Raw genomic sequence first — 20,204 nt, 5'->3', positions numbered from 1 at the left:
TAGACATGACCAGAAAAGATCCTCACCAAGACACATTGTTGTCAAACTCTCCACAGTAAAACATAAAGAAAAGATTCTTAAATGTGGAAGAGAGAAACACTAGATTACTTTCAGAAGATCTCCAATGAATGGATTAAAAAGCAAAACCCATCTATTTAATGCCTACAAGAAACACATCTTACCAACAAAGATGCATGCAGACTGAAAGTGAAAGGTTGGAAAAATATATTCCATGCTAACAGAAACTAAAAAAAAGCTGGTGTAGCCATCCTAATATCAGACAAAATAGACATTAACACAAAAACTGTCAAAAGAGACAAAGAAGGGCACCGTACAATGATTAAGGGATCAATTCAACAGGAAGATGTGACTATAAAGTATACACACCTAATTACAGGGCACCTGGCTATTCAAAAGAAATGTTAAGGGACCTAAAGTGAAGCAAAGTCTCCCATACAATAGTAACAGGGGACTTCAATACCCCACTTTCACAGTGGAAAGACCAACCAGACAGAAAACCAGCAAGGAAACAACAGTTAATCAACACCATAGACCAAATAGACCTAATGGATATCGACAGAATTTTTCATCCTAGAGTTGCATACTACACATTCTTCTCATCAGTGCATGGAACTTTCTCTAAGATAGACCACAGGCTAGGGCATAAAGCAAATCTCAGGAAACTAAAAAAAATCCAAATCATATCTTACATCTTCTCTGACCATAATGAAATTAAGCTGGGAATCAACAATTCAAGACTCTCTAGATTACATGCAAACACATGGAGACTGAACAATATGCTCCTGAATGAGCAGTGGGTCATAGAAGAAATAAAAAAAAAACTGCTAAGGACTTTTTTTTATACTATTGTTGAGCTCTTTACTTAGTATAGAGTTCATCTTCTGTGTACAAAGTTAGTTGAAAATAGATCTTAGTAAAAAGTAAGAATGGAAATAGGAGAGGGAGGAGGAAGAAGGGTGGGAATGAGGGTGGGTACCATGGGAAAAATCATTATGTTCCTTAAGTTGTATTAATGAAATACATGCAGTTTGTATTCCTTAAATAAAAAGTGTCTGAGAAAAAAAACCAGATATTTGCACTTCCGTGTTTTTATAGTACTAATCACAATAACCAGGATATGGAATCTGGATGTCCATCAAAGGATGAGTGGATAAAGAAAATGTGGCAGATGTACACAGTGGAATATCATTCTGCTATAAAAAGAATGAAGGTCTGTCATTTGTGGCAACATGAATGAGCTTGCAGGACATTATCTTAAGTGAAAAACACAAGGTACAGAAAGACAAGTACCATATGTTCTCCCTCATAAGTGGAAGCCAAGAAATCGGATATTACAGAAGTGAAGAGCTGTATAAAATGGTTACCAGAGGATGGTAAGGGTAGGGGTCAGGGGAAAGGAGAGAGACGGTTAATGAGTACAGGGGTGCAGTGGGTAAGAAGATCATTTCTAATGCTCTATAGCTTAATAGGATAGCTATGGGTGACAATTAATTGTACATTTAAAAATTTTAGAGTGATTTTGAATACTCCTAGCACAAAGACATGATAAATATTGGAGCTTATGAACATATCAGTTATCTTGATCTCATTATATATTGTATACACATATTGAAATATCACATTTACTCCATAAATATGTACAATTATCCTGTGCCCATTAAAGATTTTTTATGCTTAGGAAAAATAAGATATGAAATGAAATTTTGGCTTGTTTCCCTTTTATATTCTTTCTAAAAATTTCAGTAAGATAGTTACATTGTTTTTATAATGAAAATAAATATTTTAATGCAAAAACCCAAGATGCTGTTTTAGTATTTAACTTTCTCAAAGACAAATTAAGTAAGAAATGCCTGCAACATGAATGCATGTTGAGCCAGAGTAGGCAGAGTCAAGATTACTGAGTACTCCCAAATGTGAGTGAAAGAAGTATGGTGAGATATGTACCATTTCTTTTTTTATATTATTATTATTATTTTTGACAGGCAGAGTGGACAGTGAGAGAGAGAGACAGAGAGAAAGGTCTTCCTTTCTTCCTTTTGCCGTTGGTTCACCCTCCAATGGCTGCTGTGGCCGGCGCACTGCTCTGATCTGATGGCAGGAGTCAGGTACTTATCCTGGTCTCCCATGGGGTGCAGGGCCCACAGCAGAGAGCTGGCCTGGAAGAGTGGCAACTGGGACAGAATCCCGTGCCCTGACCAGGACTAGAACCCAGTATGCCGGCACCACAAGGCAGAGGATTAGCCTAGTGAGCCACGGTGCCGGCCATGTACCATTTCTTTATCAACATTGACCAATTTCCCTCTTCCTTCATATATTTATTTTGACAATTGAAGATCTATTTGGCACACAAAATGACTCTTTTAAAATGACAATGCCTCCTCCATATGATAGTTAAGCCTGTAGACCCATACTGTGCATAAGCTTAATTAGATCAGCACCTACCAGCATCTCCACATGCAGTTTCTCGTTATCAGGGCTGCTACAGACCCAGGAGCCAGAGGGAGTTTTGCACACCACTTGCCTATTATTAGCCTTCTCCTGGTAGCTTCTGTTTTTGAGAAGGACTTGCTTAGAGGGCTTTGGGAGTTTCACCACTGAGCTTCAAAAGAAGTGCTGTAAAAATAATGACAAAGGTGATAGGGATGCTGATGCAGACACCGATCACTGTGAAAGTGGATGTTTATTACATGCAGGCACATGCTAAGTGCCTTATTTGTGCTATCTCATTTAGTCCTCAACATTCTTAGAACAGGAACCATCATTTCCCCCACTTAATAGATGAGCAAACTTGCAAGGAGTATGAAACTTGCTGGAAGCTATCCAATTAGAGCTGGGATTCCCATCCAAGTCTGCTTGCTTCTGAGACCTGAGTTTTAAACCATGATGTCAGAATCTTTCTTTATAACATAGGGAGCAGATTTTTATGTGAAGAACCAGACAGTCAATATTCTAGGATTTGTGAGTCAAGAAGCAACATTGAAAATCTTAGTTACTTAATATAAAAGGAAATATAATTTTTATAACTGTGTTGACAACATTTGAAACAGGTATAAAAATTTGAAAACATAACTTTCTTTTTATTATTATTTTTAATTTTTTGACAGGCAGAGTGGACAGTGAGAGAGAGAGAGACAGACAGAAAGGTCTTCCTTTGCCGTTGGTTCACCCTCCAATGGCCGCTGCGGCTGGCGCGCTGCAGCCGGCACACCGCGCTGATCCCATGGCAGGAGCCAGGTACTTCTCCTGATCTCCCATGGGGTGCAGGGCCCAAGCACTTGGGCCATCCTCCACTGCACTGCCTGGCCACAGCAGAGAGCTGGCCTGGAAGAGGGGCAACCGGGACAGAATCTGGTGCCCCGACCGGGACTAGAACCCGGTGTGCCGGCTCCGCAAGGTGGAGAATTAACCTAGTGAGCCATGGTGCCGGCCGAAAACATAACTTTCATATGTCACAAAGTGTTACTTTTTGATTTTATCTTTATCAATTTAAAAATGTAAAAATCATCCTTTATTCAAAGGTTCTACAAAAACAGAAGCAGAGTGAAGTGCAGTGCTTCGGTGGCTACTGTTGTGCCTGTGATGCCTTTGGGTAGGCAGTCATGGTGAGAGTAGATAGAACGATTAACAAGCCATAACAGGGGGATTGGTGGTCCAAGACTTGGATATGAACACAAAAGGGGTGCAAAAGTCCAAGAAGGAAAACCCCTGATACGTTGGCATTTAGTGGTATCTTTCTTGGCACATCTCAAAGTACTAACTACCTTTGCCCAGAGCTAGGAGGCTCCTATTTTGAGTTTGGCACAATGAAAAATCTGAAGGGAGAATGAATGGAATACTTGATAGTGGAACTCATCTAGAAAATCCAGCATGTTTGTTTAGCAGCAGGTGAAGTTTAGATTCAATAATTGGTTTGGAACTCTGCCTACTTCTATCTCTCTTCCTATAACCGACTTGCTTGAGTGGAAAGAAGAGGAGGAAAAGGAAAGAACAGAAGCAGGACAGAAGAGACAAGACGAGAACTATGTTATGACCCAGATTTCCTTTACCCTGTGATCGGGAATTTTAAGATTTAATCATATTTCTTGACAAATTTATGTACTCACACAGTATTCTGGAATTCAGCCAACTCTTACAGAGGCTGAGAGATGGAGAGAAAGGACATTGAGGGGAGATCCAGACATGGCACTCGTCCCCATCTAGCTGGGTAACTTTCAGTACTGATGGAACTCCCCGGAGCTCCATGGCACTTTCCATAAAACAAGGGAAGAACTTGAGATTTGATAATCTTTATAAAAAGAGGCCCTTGGTTACATCTAACTTAGAACCAACAATGGCTTTTCTAGAAAAAATTTATTAGGGAATGCACAAATCATGTTAATGATCACATTTTGTCTATCATCAAATGTACTCTGAAAAGCTCCTTGAATGAGGTAAGTGAGAGGGGCATTTAGCATAGTGGTTAAGACCCTACTGAGGACGCTTGCTTCCCTTGTTAGGGAACCTGGATTCAACTCCTGACTCTGTTCCAGCTTTCTGCTCATGAACAGCCCAGGAGATGGCAGTGATTGCTTAAGTTCTTGGGTCCCTGCTGCCCACATGGGAAGCCCAGATGTAGACGTGGACTCCTGGCTTCTGCCTGGCCCAGCACAGGCTGTTGCAGGCATCTGGGAAGTAGACCAGTAGCAGAAAATCTCTTTGTCTCTCTCTCTCTCTCTCTCTCTCCCCCTCTGTGTTTCTCTACCTTTCAAATAAATCAAGTAAATAACTTTTATAAGAGGCAGATACCTTAAAAATCTAGTACCAAATTTTAGGGAACAAGATGGGGTTCTTATAACTAAGGTTCAGTACTAGGTGCGTGAAACTAAATCGGAACATTGTAATCAAGACCCACTTGGTAAAATAACCTAGAAGATGTGGTAAGTCAGAATAATAACAACATATGGTTGGAAAAGAATGGCATATATCACCAGGTGTGGGACAGATCCTTGTGGCTTCAGATTCCTAGAAAAACAGCACTAAAATGACAAGGCAGAGTCAAAGGACTGGGTCTGTCCTGGCTTCCTCTTCATTAGCTGTATAAACTTAGGGAGGTTAGTTAAAATATCCAAACCATCATTTCTCCATTTTTCAAATGAAGATATTATCTACCTGAGCACTGTGGGTTTTGAGTTTATTCATTCATTTATTTAAAGAATATTTATTAAGTTCCTTCTATGAACTGGATGCTAAGAATATGTAATACATGATCAGGATTCTTAAGACAAGAAGGGTGTGGTGGAACAGTAAGTACAGGAGACAGCAAGGAAAGAGTAGGGATCCCCTCCCCTGCCTGAATGGGTAGCAAGAGTGTCAGAAGTCACAGCACTGTTCAGAATAGAATATTGACAACTAAGTGTGAATTTGCCAATGGAAAAGGAGAAAGTTTGTTCCAGGAAGGGTTGCGTTGTGTTTTCCTGCATGGGATACTGGAACAGGAAAAGAACATAGAGGAAAAGCAGAGAAATAGAAATCAAGTGTATATATTTATATAATTATAGTTGTATATAAATGTAAATGCAATTTATATAATTGTACTTTTATATAAATAGAACAGTTTAAATAATAATTACCAATCTTGGTTCCTTAATTGTGACTAAAGTGTTTTAATAATGTGAGATGTTAACAGGAGAAACTGAGGGAAAGGCATATGAGAAGTCTTTGTATGATTTTTGCAAAAAAAGTAAGCCTAAAATTATGCTAAAATAAATGGTTTAGTTAAAAATACACAGTATTCCATCTCTGTGATTATTGGTTAAGAGATGTTAAAGGCAAAGGAGTCTCTCGTCCCAAAGCCATTTCTGAGCAAATCTACAACTTCATCATTATTTGGGAAGGATTTCCAGTTTTCTCTCAATATAAGCTGCGCTGAGAAAAAATGGGCATTTCTAAGACCAGCTCTCACTAAGGCTGACTAGAGTGTAGGAGTCCAAAGAGAAGCAGAGCAGGAGAGGAAGGCACCTTTGCTGCAGGGTTTCCAGGAGCGCTTTCCACCTGTGACTTAATTTGGTGTGATCATGGTGGAGTCTCTCCTCTGCTATCCTGGAGCCTGGGAGAATGCCAGGAGAGTCCAGAACTTCTCAGTTATCTTCTTGCATCCCAATCCTGCAATTCGGAAAAATGTGCTTTCACTGAGGTTATGAAGAAAAGCCAAGTGCAATGGGCAAGCGCTGGGTGTGTGGAGGGATGCCAGGGCCCTGGGGCAGGAGGGACCGGGCCTGGGTTCTAGGCACAGCTTGGGAAGCAACGGCTCTGCCTCCTTTCCTTCATCATAAAATGACAATGTTGGGGGGAGTTTACATTCTCCTTCCAGCTCAGGATTCTGGGATTCATTCTCTAAACAGTTAATACAACCAGGGCATCTCTTCATGAGGTTGAATATTTGTTGAACCAAGAGAAATTTCTAAACCGCATTTTGCAAGGCAATTTAATTTTCAAACCAATAAATTTGGATGGATTGATCTACAGGAACATAGATTTTTTCACAGAATTAAACAATCTACTCATCTCTTGTTTTGGTTTTATTTATATCAGCTGGGATAGTTCTAGGGAAATATTGTTTGTCTTGCCTTTGAGACTTTCCTTTTAAAGTGTGCATTGACCAGCACTTTTTGTTGCCTGGAACACTGCCTACAGAACACAGGCCTCCCCTGCTTTCCTCTTCCAAGAAGAGGGGAATAACTTCCTTCATGTATTCATTTTGACTTATTTAAGAATTTCGCTTCTTTAAGAATTGATTTTTTTTCTGTCACATACTTAAATATGTAGAGAGAACTTAAATTGCTTAGTTACAAGATGTTATCAAGAAGCTTATACTTCAGTAGAAAAAAATGGAGAAAAGACATAGTTCCATGTCATAAAAGTACCTGCAAAGTGATAAGGTGCCTATGAGAGATGTAATGAATCCAGCCTGCACATGTCATCCTGTCCCTGCCTCAGGGCCTTTGTACTTACCGTTTCCTTCATCTGAAGCACTTTTCCTCAAACCTGGTCATGGCTTGGTCTGGAGCTTCAATTTTCTGCCCAAATTTCCCCTTGAGCAAAGTCTTCCTCTACTACCTTGGCTCTCTCTTATTGTCTTTAGTGACATTACATTACATCACATCACACATTTAGTTATTTATCGACTGTCTGACCATTGGAAATGAAGCTCCAAAAGGCCAGAACCTTCTGTCCTGTGCACCGTGATATTCCAAATACCTCAGTCTGTGATTTCTGAGTATTACGTGCTGACCTGGATGAGTAAATGAACGGAGAGTGACAGGCGAACACTTCCTGTAGGAGGTAGACCATTATTTGAACAATTGACAGCAGGCATAGGTAATGAGAACAAAGCAGACAAGTAGGGAGAACAGGAGCCTGGGAACAGAAGCCTGGAGGGCTGAGGAGCAGAGAGTGCTGCCCAAATGGCACAGAATTTGGTGGAGCTGAAGCCGGAGGTGAGATGGTGATGGGAGAGGGGCTGGCGGATTAGCAGAGTCCACCGCATCCAGCCATGCAAACCAAGGTAAGAAGAGAACTGCTAAGGGTTGAACCGGGAGCAAGAGGTTTTAAAAGCACTCAGTCGGCAGTGGTGGAGGGCAGAATCTTCCCATTGTCCCAACCTTATCCTGAGTTTTTCTTCGAATCGCAAACTCTAACCCTCTTCTGTTGGCTTTCCTCTAGACTCGGATCTTTCCAGTTTTTTTTTTTTTTTTTTCAATTATGACTCATGATAAGAAATACCTTGAATACAGTGTCCCTCACTTAGATAGGTCCATAGATGATAAATGAGTAGATAGAAATAGTAGAAAGGGGCCGCAGGAAATCTAAGTGACCGCAGCTTCCCCGCCCCTCGTGCAATGCTGGACCTCAGGGATGCACAGCCTAGCTCACCACTCACACACACTCATACACACACACACACACACACACACACACTCATACACACACACATACACACGAGAAGTTATTCCTTGACCACTAGTTTAATATCATCTCCATTTAATATCATAATATCACTCACTAGCAAGCATGTGCGACCCATGACTGTGTAAGTGCTTATAATGGAATAAATCACTTTTCTACATACCTCCCCCAACCAAAAAAAACTAGACACTTAATTTTTATACCTTATGCAATGCACCCTTCCCACCACCCTTACCCTTCTCTTTCCCTTCCTTCCTCTTCCATTTTTGTGTGCTAGTTTTTCTCATTAAATTATTTTACTACCCATCACTTTCAAACAGACAAGAACTGGGTCATGATATAAATATCTTTTTGTTTTGTTTTGTTTTTAAAGCTGAGGATTACATTTTTTAAAAAGCTGAGCAGGACTCGTCTACAGCTTAAAGCTCAGGCCAAGACATTTCTGCATCAGAGAGGATACCACAGGCAAATGGCCCTTGACCCAGAGATCACTCAGACCCCATGCTGGGGGAATTCTGTGGTGAAGAACGGGGAGGCCAGTTAATGGTCCTTGCCCTCAGCAGCCAATGCTTAAGGAGTGGCCTGCCTTCTGACCATGTGCTCCTCAGCATGCCAACAGCACTTGTGTTTCAAAGCATCATCGTATTAGGTGAATTCTTAAAATGACCTGGATTCCAGGCAAGGAACCCCAGGGGAAGTGTGTGAATTTGTTGTAAGGATCATTGTGGCTGATATCAGTCATCCTAGCAAAAGGCATTCAGCAGACGTGGATTTATCTGGTGTGGTTAGGGTCTGCCTGGCTTATGGGTTGTTGATGTTAATTTGCAGAAGAAAAGATAGATGTTTTTTATATAACTGTTTCCCCAGAGCTACCAGAAGCTCTCCAGATCCTGAGTGAGGGAGGGAGGAAAAAGGCAGTGTGCCGAGAAGAAAGAACACAGAATTGTGCCTTAGAAGACATGGAGTTAACGGAAACTTCTTTTGCGACCACAACCTAGTTATTTAACCTCCTTCTATTGTTTCCTTACAATTGAAACAGGTGTAACAATACCCTCCCTTGATTCTACAGAGACATTTTAGTGATGAAAAACAACGATGTGTGTGAAGTGCTTTACAATGCTCTAAACCCTTATGTAAGTGCCAACAGTTTCTAATGAGGATGAACAGTGATGATAAATGCCATCCAAGCAATAGTAAAATTATCATCTTACAGATAATGAGATCCACAAGTTGTAAACCCAGAATTCAGACCCAGGCCATTCTGATTTTAATGTCCTTCTTCTTTTAAGATTTATTTTATTTATTTGAAAGACAGAGTTACAGAGAGAGGTAGAGACAGAGGTCTTCCATCCGCTGGCTCACTCCTCAATTGGTTGCAAGGGCTGGAGCTGTGCCCATCTGAAGCCAGGAGCTTCCTCAGGGTCTCCCACATGGGTGCAGGGGCCCAAGGACTTGGGCCTTCCTCTACTACTATCCCAGGCCACAGCAGAGGGCTGGATAGGAAGAGGAGCAGCTGAGACTAAAACCGGAACCCATATGGGATGCTGGCGCTGCTGCGTCACACTGCCGGCCCCTTTAATGCCCTTCTCATGAACTGTAGTATGGCAGATTCCAGAGTGGGCATGAGCATCAATGCACTATGCAGCTTGTTGGAACAGCAGTGCTGCCTGTCAGCATTCACAATAGCTGTGACAGAGAACACATCCCTCACACATAAATATTCTCACTTATCCTCCCCTTCCCATTTCTTTTTGGACCTCTTAAATTATTTCTGTGATTGTTTTATTATTAAAATTATTTTGTCACATTGGCTAGCTTACTGTAGCATTTGGAGTAGCAATAAACAAGCTAAGTCTGGACTGGATTCAGGAATAAAATTTGTTTAAGTTGAAAAATATATAACTAAATGATTACTTCGTTCATTTTCAAATATAGGTACAAGGGTCAACAAGAAGCCACACAGAGAGGTTTGCATTCCTGTTGTACCAGCAATGAATAGATTTGAACCCTGAGATTGGTGTCGTGCCTGGTTGAGTCACATCTGACTCAATTTGGAGCAAACCCATTTGGAGTTAACCTGCCTTTTCTGTTATGGGTTAGCTTGACTCCAGCAAGACAATCATAGATTTGTAATCCAGGGTGCCTACATTTATTATACATACACCCAGGACAAATCAGTGTATTCATGTTGTAAGGTTACCATGAGGAAGCTTGCCAGACTAGGTAGCTTACACAATATATGATTATTTTCTTACTATTCTGGATGAAGGTCAAGATATTTGCACATTTGATTTTTTTGAGGGTTTCTCTCCATGACTTGGAGACTGCTGTCTTTTCTGTTTCTTTACGCGGTCTGTCCTACTCTTCTCATGAAGATGCAAGTCATAATGCAGTAGGGCCTGCCCACCTGGGTCACCTGAGTGACCTCATTTAATCTTAATTACCTCTTTAAGGACCATATTTCCAGAGTTCACATTGTAAGGTGCTTCCATCTTCATATCCCCCAGTCCTAAGCAGCCACAAACCTAGTGTATGTCTGTACTATTTTGTTTATCTGAACACTGACATGAATGGAAACAGGCAATATGTCGTTTTTTGTGATTGGCTTCTTTCGCTTGACATAATACTGTCAAGGTTTATTCATGTCATAGGATGGGTTAACACTTTATTTCTTTGTATGCCAAAGAATATTTCTTGTTATGAGTACACCAAAATGTTTATTGATTCTTCAGTTCACTCTTCAATTGATGGAGTTTTGCAATTTTTTTTCTATCTCTTGGCTCTTATGAATAATGTAGTTATACATATCTGTATATAGGTGTTTATGAGGACATATGCTTTTCTTAAAAGGATTTATTTATTTATTTATTTGAAAGGCAGAGTTACAGAGAAGCAAAAGCAGAGAGAGCGAGGAGAGAGAGGGAGAGACAAAGAGAGAGGGAGGTCTTCCATCTACTGGTTCACTCCCCACAAGGCTGCAATGGCCAGAGTCAGGAGCTTCTTCTAGGTCTCCCATGTGGGTGCAAGTACTTGGGCCATCTTCTACTGCTTTCCCAGGCCATAACAGAGAACTGGATCAGAAGTGGAGCAGTCAAGACTTGATCTGGCACCCATGTGGGATGCTGGCACTGCAGGTGGCAGCTTTACCTGCTAGGCCACACTGTCCATGTCAGACATATGTTTTTGTTTATCTTGTTTACATACTTAGACTTCTCTTGTTTGTGATTTTGGTTGTGTATATGTGTGTCTATGTGTGATTGTTATATTTTTTAAAATTATTAATACATAGATAAAAGATTTCATAAATTTCATATATGATTCATAGAACATCATGATACTTTGTTCCCTCCCTCCTCCTTCCTTTCTTTCTTTTATTTTTTTTTAATGATAACATACTCTCAATAAGAATTCTTTGCCAAATTTGAGGTCATGTAGATTTATCCCATACTTTCTTCTGAGCCTCACAGTTTTAATGGTTATATCTAGGTCTTTGATCCATTTTTAGTTAATAGTTGTATACAATGTGAGGTCAGAGACCAACTTTACTCTTTTGCATGTAGCTTTCTGCTTGTCCCTTTTGTTTAAGACAATTTCGCATCAAATGATCTTGACACTCTTGTCAAAACTCAGGCACCCATTGACACATGGGATTATTTCTGGTGTTTATTCCATTGATCTATACAGCCATCTTTAACACAGGGCCATACTGTCCTGATTACTGACCTTTGAAGTTAATTTTGGAAATGGAAACTGTGAGCCATTCTACTTTGTTCTGTTTCAAGATTACTTTGGCTTTTTAGGTTCTTTGAAATTTCTTATGAATTTTAGAATGACCTTGTTAATTTCTATAAAGAAGTCATTCGGGATTCTGATAGGGATTATGCTGAAGCTGTAGTTTTTTTTTAAGTAACGTTTTCATCTTAACAATATTAAGTCTTCTGGCCTATGAATATATGATATTTTTCCTATTTGATCTTATTTAATTTCTTTCAATAAAATTTTGTAGTTCCCAGGGTATATGATTTCCAGCTGCTTTAAATGCATTTCTGAGTATTTTATTCTTTTCAATGTTTATGTAAACAGAGTTGGTTCCTTATGCTCATTTTGGATTGTTCATTGTAATTGTGTAGACAGACAATTGACTTTCATTTATTAATTTTCTGCCCTGTAAATTTTTTTAGTGAATTTTCTATGGTTTTCTAAACACAAGATCATGCCATTCACAAATACAATTTTTAAAAACTCTCTTCCTTTTTGGATGTCTGTTTTTTCTTGACCTTGTCCTTGCTAGAATTTCCAGTGCAATGTGGAATAGAGGTTGTTAAGAGTAGACATTCTTATATTTTTTTTCTGACATTGGGAGGTGATTACCTAGTTTTTCATTATTAAATATATGTTAGATGTGAATTTCTTTTTCTTTTCTTTTCTTTTTTTTTTTTTTTTTTTTTTTTTTTACAAAATTCCTTTAAAGAGTTGAAGACATTCCCTTCTATTCCTAAGGATTTGTTTGTTTTTATCATGAAAGAATGTTGGAAACATACAAGTGATTTTTTTGTCTGTTGAGATGATCATTTGGCTTTTGGTTTATTTTTAATTTTGTTAACATGATATATAAACAGAGTTTTGGATACTAAGCCAACTTTGCTTATAAGGAAGGCTATAGCTTGAGATAAATTTAATTCAGTCCTGCTATATAAATGGTTTTCCTATCTTGCTAGATTTGGTTTGTTATTAATTGATTTTTGGATGTTAAAACAGCCTTGTAGTCCTCAGATCAGCTTCATTTGGCCATGGTGTTTTTGTTTGAATCTGTGACAATTTAATTTGCTAATATTTTGATTGTTTACAACTATGTTCATGAGGGTTACTGGTCTGGGATTTTCTTTTCTTATAATGTATTTGGTTTTGGTGTCATGGCAGTGCTGTTCTTTAAATAAAATGAGTTGAAAAGTGTTATTTCCTCTTTCATTATTTTTTTTAGAAAATTCTGTGTTGTATTAATATTATTATTTCTAAAATACGCAATAGAATTAAAATTGAAACTAACTGAGCCATAGGTGAGGATGTAACTAAGAATCCAACTTGTTTAATAGATTTAGATGGCTCCAGCAATCTCATTCTTTAATGAGCTTTTATATTTTGTGCCTTTTGAGGAATTTTTCAGTTTGTCATCGAATTAATTGGCATAAAGTTGTTTAAAATATCTTCTTATCCTTTTCATGTCTATTGGAGGAGTACTAATTTTCCTTCTTTCATTCCTTATTGACCATTTCTTTTCTACAGGATCAATCTGGTTGAAGGTTTATCAATTTTATTGATAAAGTCTGTAATAAGCAAGTAAGATAACACATGTGAGTGCATGTTACAATTCTTTTTTTTAAGATTTTATTTACTTATTTATTTGAGAGGTAGAGTTACAGACTGTGAGAGGGAGAGAGAGAAAGAGAAAGGTCTTCCTTCTGTTGGTTCACTCCCGCAAAAGGCTACAATGGCCAGAGTTATGCCGATCCAAAGCCAGGAGCCAGGAGCTTCTTCCTGGTCGCCTATGTGGGTGCAGGGGTCCAAGCACTTGGGCCATCTTCTACTGCGTTCCCAGGCCACAGCTGGATTGGATGAGGAGCAGCCGGGACTAGAACTGGTGCCCATATGGGATGCTGGTGCTGCAGGCAGAGGATTAACCTACTGAGCCACAGCGCCAGCCGACATGTTACAATTCTTAACAGTTTGTTTTTTAATCTGAGAATATTCTTCAAATAAACTATTATTGAAGTAGAAAGGAAGACTAGTAAGAATTGATTTCAAAGCTGAACCACTGGCTATAACAATGATGAGGATTACAATTGTTTTGACAGTAAGACTTAATGATTAGTATATTTTATTTTATTTTAATAAGGCTTTTATTTAATGAATACAAATATTTCATAGGTATAGATTTAGGGATATAGTGGTTCTTTCTCCTATACCCACCCTCCCAACCCCACTGCCATTTCACCTCCTATTCTCTGTCTCATCTCATTCTTCATTAAGATTTTTTTAATTAATTTTATTTACAGAAGACCAACTCTATACTAAATAAAGAGCTCAACAATTTGTAGCCCCCCCCAAAGTATAAAGTACTATTTGAGAACAAGTTTTACAGTTGATTCTCAAAGTACAACTCATTAAGGACAGAGGTCCTATATGGGGAATAAGTTTACAGTGATTCCTGTTGCTAATTTAACAATTAACACTTATTTTTGATGTCAGTGATCACCTGAGGCTCTTGTCATGAGCTGCCAGGGCTATGGAAGCCTTTTGAGTTCACATACTCTGTCAGTATTTAGACAGGGCCATAATCAAAGTGGAAGTTCTCGTTTTCTCCCTTTAGAGAACAATACCTCCTTCTTTAATGGTCCGTTTTTCCACTGGGATCTCACTCACAGATATCTTTCATTTAACTCACTTTTTGCCACAGTGTCTGGGCTTTCCATGCTTGAGAAACGCTCATGGGCTTTTTAGCCAGATCTGAATGCCTTAAGGGCTGATTCTGAGGTCAGAGTGTTATTTAGGGCATTTGTCATTCTACGAATCTGCTGTGTGAACTGCTTCCCATGTTGGAACATTCTCTCCTTTTGAATTCTATCTATTGTTATTACCAGACACTTGGTCTTATTTATGTGATCCTTTTGACACTTAATTCTATCTATACGATCAGTTATACACTTAATATGATCATTTTAACACGTAAGATTGCACTAGTACTACCCAGCTTAATGGGAGTCCCACGGAACATTTTTAGCTTTACCCTTAAGGATAAGTCTGTAGGAATGTGTGTACAGCTCCTCCCTCTCTTATTCCTACTCTTATTTTTTACTTGGATCTATTTGACATTGACTTAATACACCTATGATTAATTCTATGTTAAGTAAAGATTTCAATCAATGGTATTAAGTAGAAAAAAGATAATAAAAATTAAACAATAACCTGTTCCTTGATAGTCAAGACAAAAGCTGTTGAAGTCATTGCTTCTCATAGTGTTGATTTCACTTTACAGGTTTCCTTTTAGGTGAGTTCTTAGTACAATTTAATGTTTAGTATATTAATCCTTGTGGCTATAGTTGTTTATATGGATTATGTCACCAATAGTTTCATTTGATACTATATATATATAAAAATGGGGCAATAATTACCCCAAACTTACATTAATTGGAAAAACTGCCTATGTTCATTATCCCCTGCTATGTGTGTTTTACATTCACTCTTTTTAAAAAAGATTTATTTATTTATTTGAAAGGCAGATTTACAGAGAGAGAGAGGGAGAGAGAGAGATGTAGGGAGAGAGGTCAGTCTTCCATCTGCTTCATTCACTCTTACTCTTTCTAGATTTTTTTTATTTGACAGGTAGAGTTTACAGACAATGAGAGAGACTGAAAGGTCTTCCTTCCGTTGGTTTACTCTCCAAATTGCCTCAATGGCTGGAGCTGTGCCGATCCGAAGCCAGGAGCCAGGTGTTTCTTCCTGGTCTCCCATGCAGGCGCAGGGGCCCAAGCACTTGAACCATCCTCCACTGCCTTCCCAGGCCACATCAGAGAGCTGGAATGGAAGAGGAGCAACTGGGACTAGAACCTGGTGCCCTTATGGAATGGTGGCACTGCAGAATGTGAGCGGTGGACTCGTTCATGTCCTCCAGGGGCATGATTTTAAAGGCTACCAGGCTCTTCTTGTTCTGGAAAGACCTCAGGTGACCAGCCACCTTCACGTATGTTTCTGGCAGAACCACATTGTTCTCACCACTGGCGTCATCTGTGTTGACCCACTGACGAACGTCCATGGGTGCAGCTGTCATGTCATCTATTTTGTAAACAATGTTGGTTGGTGCCTTCTCTGTATGTCTGATTATCCCCACAATGGTGACCTGTGAAATCTCAACATTCCCAATCTTGAACACTTCATCAACCAGAGTGGCAGAAAGCAGCTGGGATATAGTAGAGGGTACAATGTGCTGGGCTCGGGTTCTCAATTTCTTTTCAGCCCGAGAGGGCGTGGGTGACCCAAAGCCACCCAATGACTACATGTAGCCCCTGGCTCCCCTGTGCTGGAGCTGCTGAAGGAACTATTCCACATCTTGGTCTCGATGCCTTTGGAACAGAGGACCAGAAAGTTCCAGTCGAACAGGCTCGCAGAGCACCTCAGAACCGAGTTGTGGGGGCAGCGCGGTGTCTTCTTCACTCTGGCGCCACAAACTTCTTCCCGTGAATGATGTAGCCAGTCACCTTCCAGCACGCTTCTTGCTTAAGCCAATCAACACCCACAGACCTTCTGCTTTCTCTCAGGCTAGGCCTCGGAAAATGTGCACTACGGCCCAACCTACAGGCATTTTTTAAAAGAGGAAATCCAAATGGCCAAAAGACACATGAAAAAATACTCAGGATCACTAGCCATCAAGGAAATGCAAATCAAAACCACAAAGAGGTTTCCCCTCACCCCGGTTAGTATGGCTTTCATACAGAAATCAACAAATAGTAAATTCTGGCAAGGATGTTGGGGGAAAATGTACCCTAATCCACTGTTCGTGGAAATGTAAATTTGTGCCTCCACTGTGGAAGAATGTTTGGAGATATCTCAGAAATCTGCATACAGACTACCATATTACCCGGTCATCCCATTCCTGAGATTTTACCCAAACAAATTGAAATCAGGATATGAAATAATGATTTGTATCCCCATGTTTATTGCAGCTCAATTCACAATAGGTAAGATATGGAATCAACCCAAAGGTTCATCATCTGATAACTTGATAAAGAAATTATGATCTTTATACACTATGGAACACTACTCAGCATTAAAAAAATTAAATCCTGTCATTTGCAACAAAATGGATGCGAACTGGATACCATTATACTTAGTGAAATTAGCCAGTACCCAAAAGACAAACATCATATGTTTCCTCTCATATATGGAAACTAATAGAGCACCTGAAAAGTAATGTATTGGGATGAAAATGACATTTGAGATTTAATAGTTTAATGACATTTGAGATTTATAGCCCTTGTCTTGATGGCTGAGGAATAGTGTTTTTATCCTTCATACTATTTGCTGAACTGTTTACTTAAGGAGTATAAAGTTAACTGAAAATAGACCTTTGTCAAAAAATTAAGAGTGGAAATAAGAGAGAGAGGAGGAAAAAGTGTTGGAGAATAGGTGGGAGATAAGGTAGGGTTGGAAGTATCACTATGTTCTTGAATCTGTATATAGGAAATACATGAAATTTGTATACTTTAAATGTTTTTTTAAAAATACTTATTTATTTGAGATACAAAAAAGGAGTTTTCATTCATTGGTTCACTATCCAAATGCCTGCAATGTTTAGGGCTGAGTCAGGGCCAAAGTAATGGTCTGTAACCCAATCCAGGTCTTCCACAGGAATGGAAGGATCCCATCTACTGGATTCATTGCCTGTGCCTCCATCATGTACACAAGAAGGAAACTGGATTCAGGAGCTAGAGCTAGGGACCAAACCAAGTTACTCTGATGTAGGAAGCAGGTGTCTTAGCGCCAAGCTAAACATCCCCCAGGAATTACTTATTGAGTGAGGTGCTGAAAAGTGGCATTGGTATACTACTACCAGGCAATGTTTTCCTTGAGGAATAGGATAAAAAAACAGGCAATGAGTTGAAAATCACTTACTGGCATATAATTTCTCTTCTGGAACTGTGTGGTCAAATGTGTTTTGAAGCACAGAATTTTTATATGTTATAAAGTCAGTGAGGTACACATTTTCTTCACTAGTTAACACTTTTACCAGGGACTGTGGCAGCATTCCATACCATCTTGTTGTTTTATGGAAAACAATGACCATAAATACCTCATAGTTTTTGCTGCCAAATGAGTTACTATGAAAAGCTATTCTTCAAAGACTTTTAGATTTTTAGAATACAGATAAGAAAAGATGATAAAAAACATTTCCTTTGACTATGTGGATTCAGAATTGCCCATGAAAAATATCCTAAGTCCCCTATAAAATATGGTATATTGGTTCTGTGTATAGTATGCCATCTTTCTACTAAGTCTAATATAGGCAATTGTTCCTCCAGGGTAGAACAGATTGCTTTTGCTTTAGTTGAACACCAGATGAAATAATTGGCTTGTATTTAGGGGCTCATGTTGAATGAAAATTATGCTTTTCTCTCTTCATTTTTTTGGCCAAACTTGTATATTTGAATTTGGGCAGATTGAATCAATATATATTTGATACAACTGTACCATAGAATACTTGCTTGAACAATTTTACAAGAGCTGACAGGAATAGACAAGAATAAAAATAAATACCGGTGCCAAACTACAGTCTTTCTCATCAGTGACACATTTGTAAGAAGTTACAATATATGCACAGAGATGGGAGAAGATGATTTATTCTGAGGTCTGCACAAAACAGCTTAATGTAGAAACACAAGTTAATGAATTGCTGGTATCCAGTGTAGCCAACAATATAGCAATAACAATAATAACAAGTACATATAAATGATAATTAACATTTCTTGAGTATTTAATATATGTGAAGCACTTTCCTACGTGTGTTATTAATAATTTCATTCATTTAACATTCATCTATTAATTCAATTAATATTTACTGAACATTTTCTGGGAAAATGTTTTAGACAAGGGATACTCAACAGGGAGAGATTTTGATTCCCATGGGGCATTTGATTATAATTGGAGATTGTCAAGGAAGGATACACATCTGGTTCATACAGGACAAGGATGTTGTTAGATAACCTACAATACACAGAACAGGCTCCTATAACAAAGAATTATCCTGTTCTAAATGTCAATAGCATTAAAGTTGAGAAATATCGTCTGCATGCCAGATACAACATTGAAAAAATTTTATTCTGTCATGAAACTTATATTTTGCTAAAGAGAAATAAACTTTTTAAAAAAGTAAATATAATTATATTAGAAAGTGATCCAGAGTCTATACTACAGAGAAAATTGAGGAGGAGTGAAAAGATATTTATGAGTGTGGTTGATGGAAAGTTGGAATTAGAAATTATTAAATTATTAAATAGAGTATATAGAAAATAGCTTGTCTAAGATATGACTTTGAGGAGGAGAGGGAGCAGGGGGATGGATACCTAGGGAAAGAACACATTTCAGGTAAAGGGAAGAGCAGTAGGGTGGAGCAAGCATGATTTTCTCAAGGGGTAGCAAGGAGACTATTATGCCCTTAGGGGGTGCAACCATAAAAGGATGGGAAGGAAGACAAATTATGCAGATTTTTTAGATCAATGAAAGAATTTGAGTTTACTTTGAGCGAATGGGGAGCCACTGAATGATTTTGAGCAATGAATGTCATAAGTTCAATTATCTTTTAAAGCATCTCATTGGCCTCTGTACTGAGGATCGATGATGGAGGGCCACAAGTAGAGTCAGAGACCATTAGGAAATCACACCAATTGTTCAATGGGCACTGTTATGACTTGAACAAAGTTTTCAACAGTTAAAGGGGTGAGAAGTGGTTTGATTCTGGACAGATTTTTTTCCAAGTTGAGGCAACAGAAATTTGTGAATGCATATGACACATGGGGGAAGAATCAAGAAAGTTCACTATTTTGTTGGCTTGTTTTTGGATGGGGTCAGTGGAAGAACGGAATTGCCATCTATTGAAATTGAAGCAGCCAGGGTAGGAATAGTTTGAGCAAGGAAATCAGAATCATGACGTTTAATTTGGATATGTTCAACTTGAAGGATGCATTTGAACATCTAAGTAGGGATATATAAATGCTCATAACCACCCTGTGAAGTAGGTGCTATTGCCCTACTTTTGCAGATAAGAAACCAGCAATAAAGAAGTTAAGTAACTTGTTTATGTCATCTAACTATTCAGTGGTGTAGTTTAGATTCTGATGATACAAATGGACGACTTACTAAAAAAATTTCATCAAGCCCTCATTTTTGGGATGCCATCCTTTGATCTCCATTTTTGCAAATTTCCTTGACACCAATTCTGGAGAGAGAAATCCACTGCAGAAAAGCAGAGTCTTGAGCTAGGACCTTTTTTCATCAGTTGGTGTCAGAAAGTTAAAATGTTATCTCTGTCAACTTTTTCCTTGTTTGGTCATGCTAAAACCAACCACAATATAAAACCTAAGGAAAAGGTGAGAATTCTTTAGTTTCAAGAATCTTAGAAATGAGCTTCACTGATAATATAAGATATTGACATCATGTTTTATTACTGAGCACTCACATTAGAAAGATCA

At 38.7% G+C, this 20,204-nt stretch overlaps 1 pseudogene; it reads right to left on the bottom strand.

The window, feature by feature from the left end:
• Positions 1 to 15,529: 15,529 nt before the first annotated feature.
• LOC103348168 (replication protein A 32 kDa subunit pseudogene) lies at positions 15,530 to 16,068 on the bottom strand (annotated as a pseudogene).
• Positions 16,069 to 20,204: the final 4,136 nt, after the last annotated feature.

Source organism: Oryctolagus cuniculus, chromosome 6, assembly GCF_964237555.1.
Source record: "Oryctolagus cuniculus chromosome 6, mOryCun1.1, whole genome shotgun sequence".
NCBI classification, from domain to species: Eukaryota; Metazoa; Chordata; class Mammalia; order Lagomorpha; family Leporidae; genus Oryctolagus; species Oryctolagus cuniculus.
This window is presented reverse-complemented; position numbering and strand designations above follow the sequence as displayed.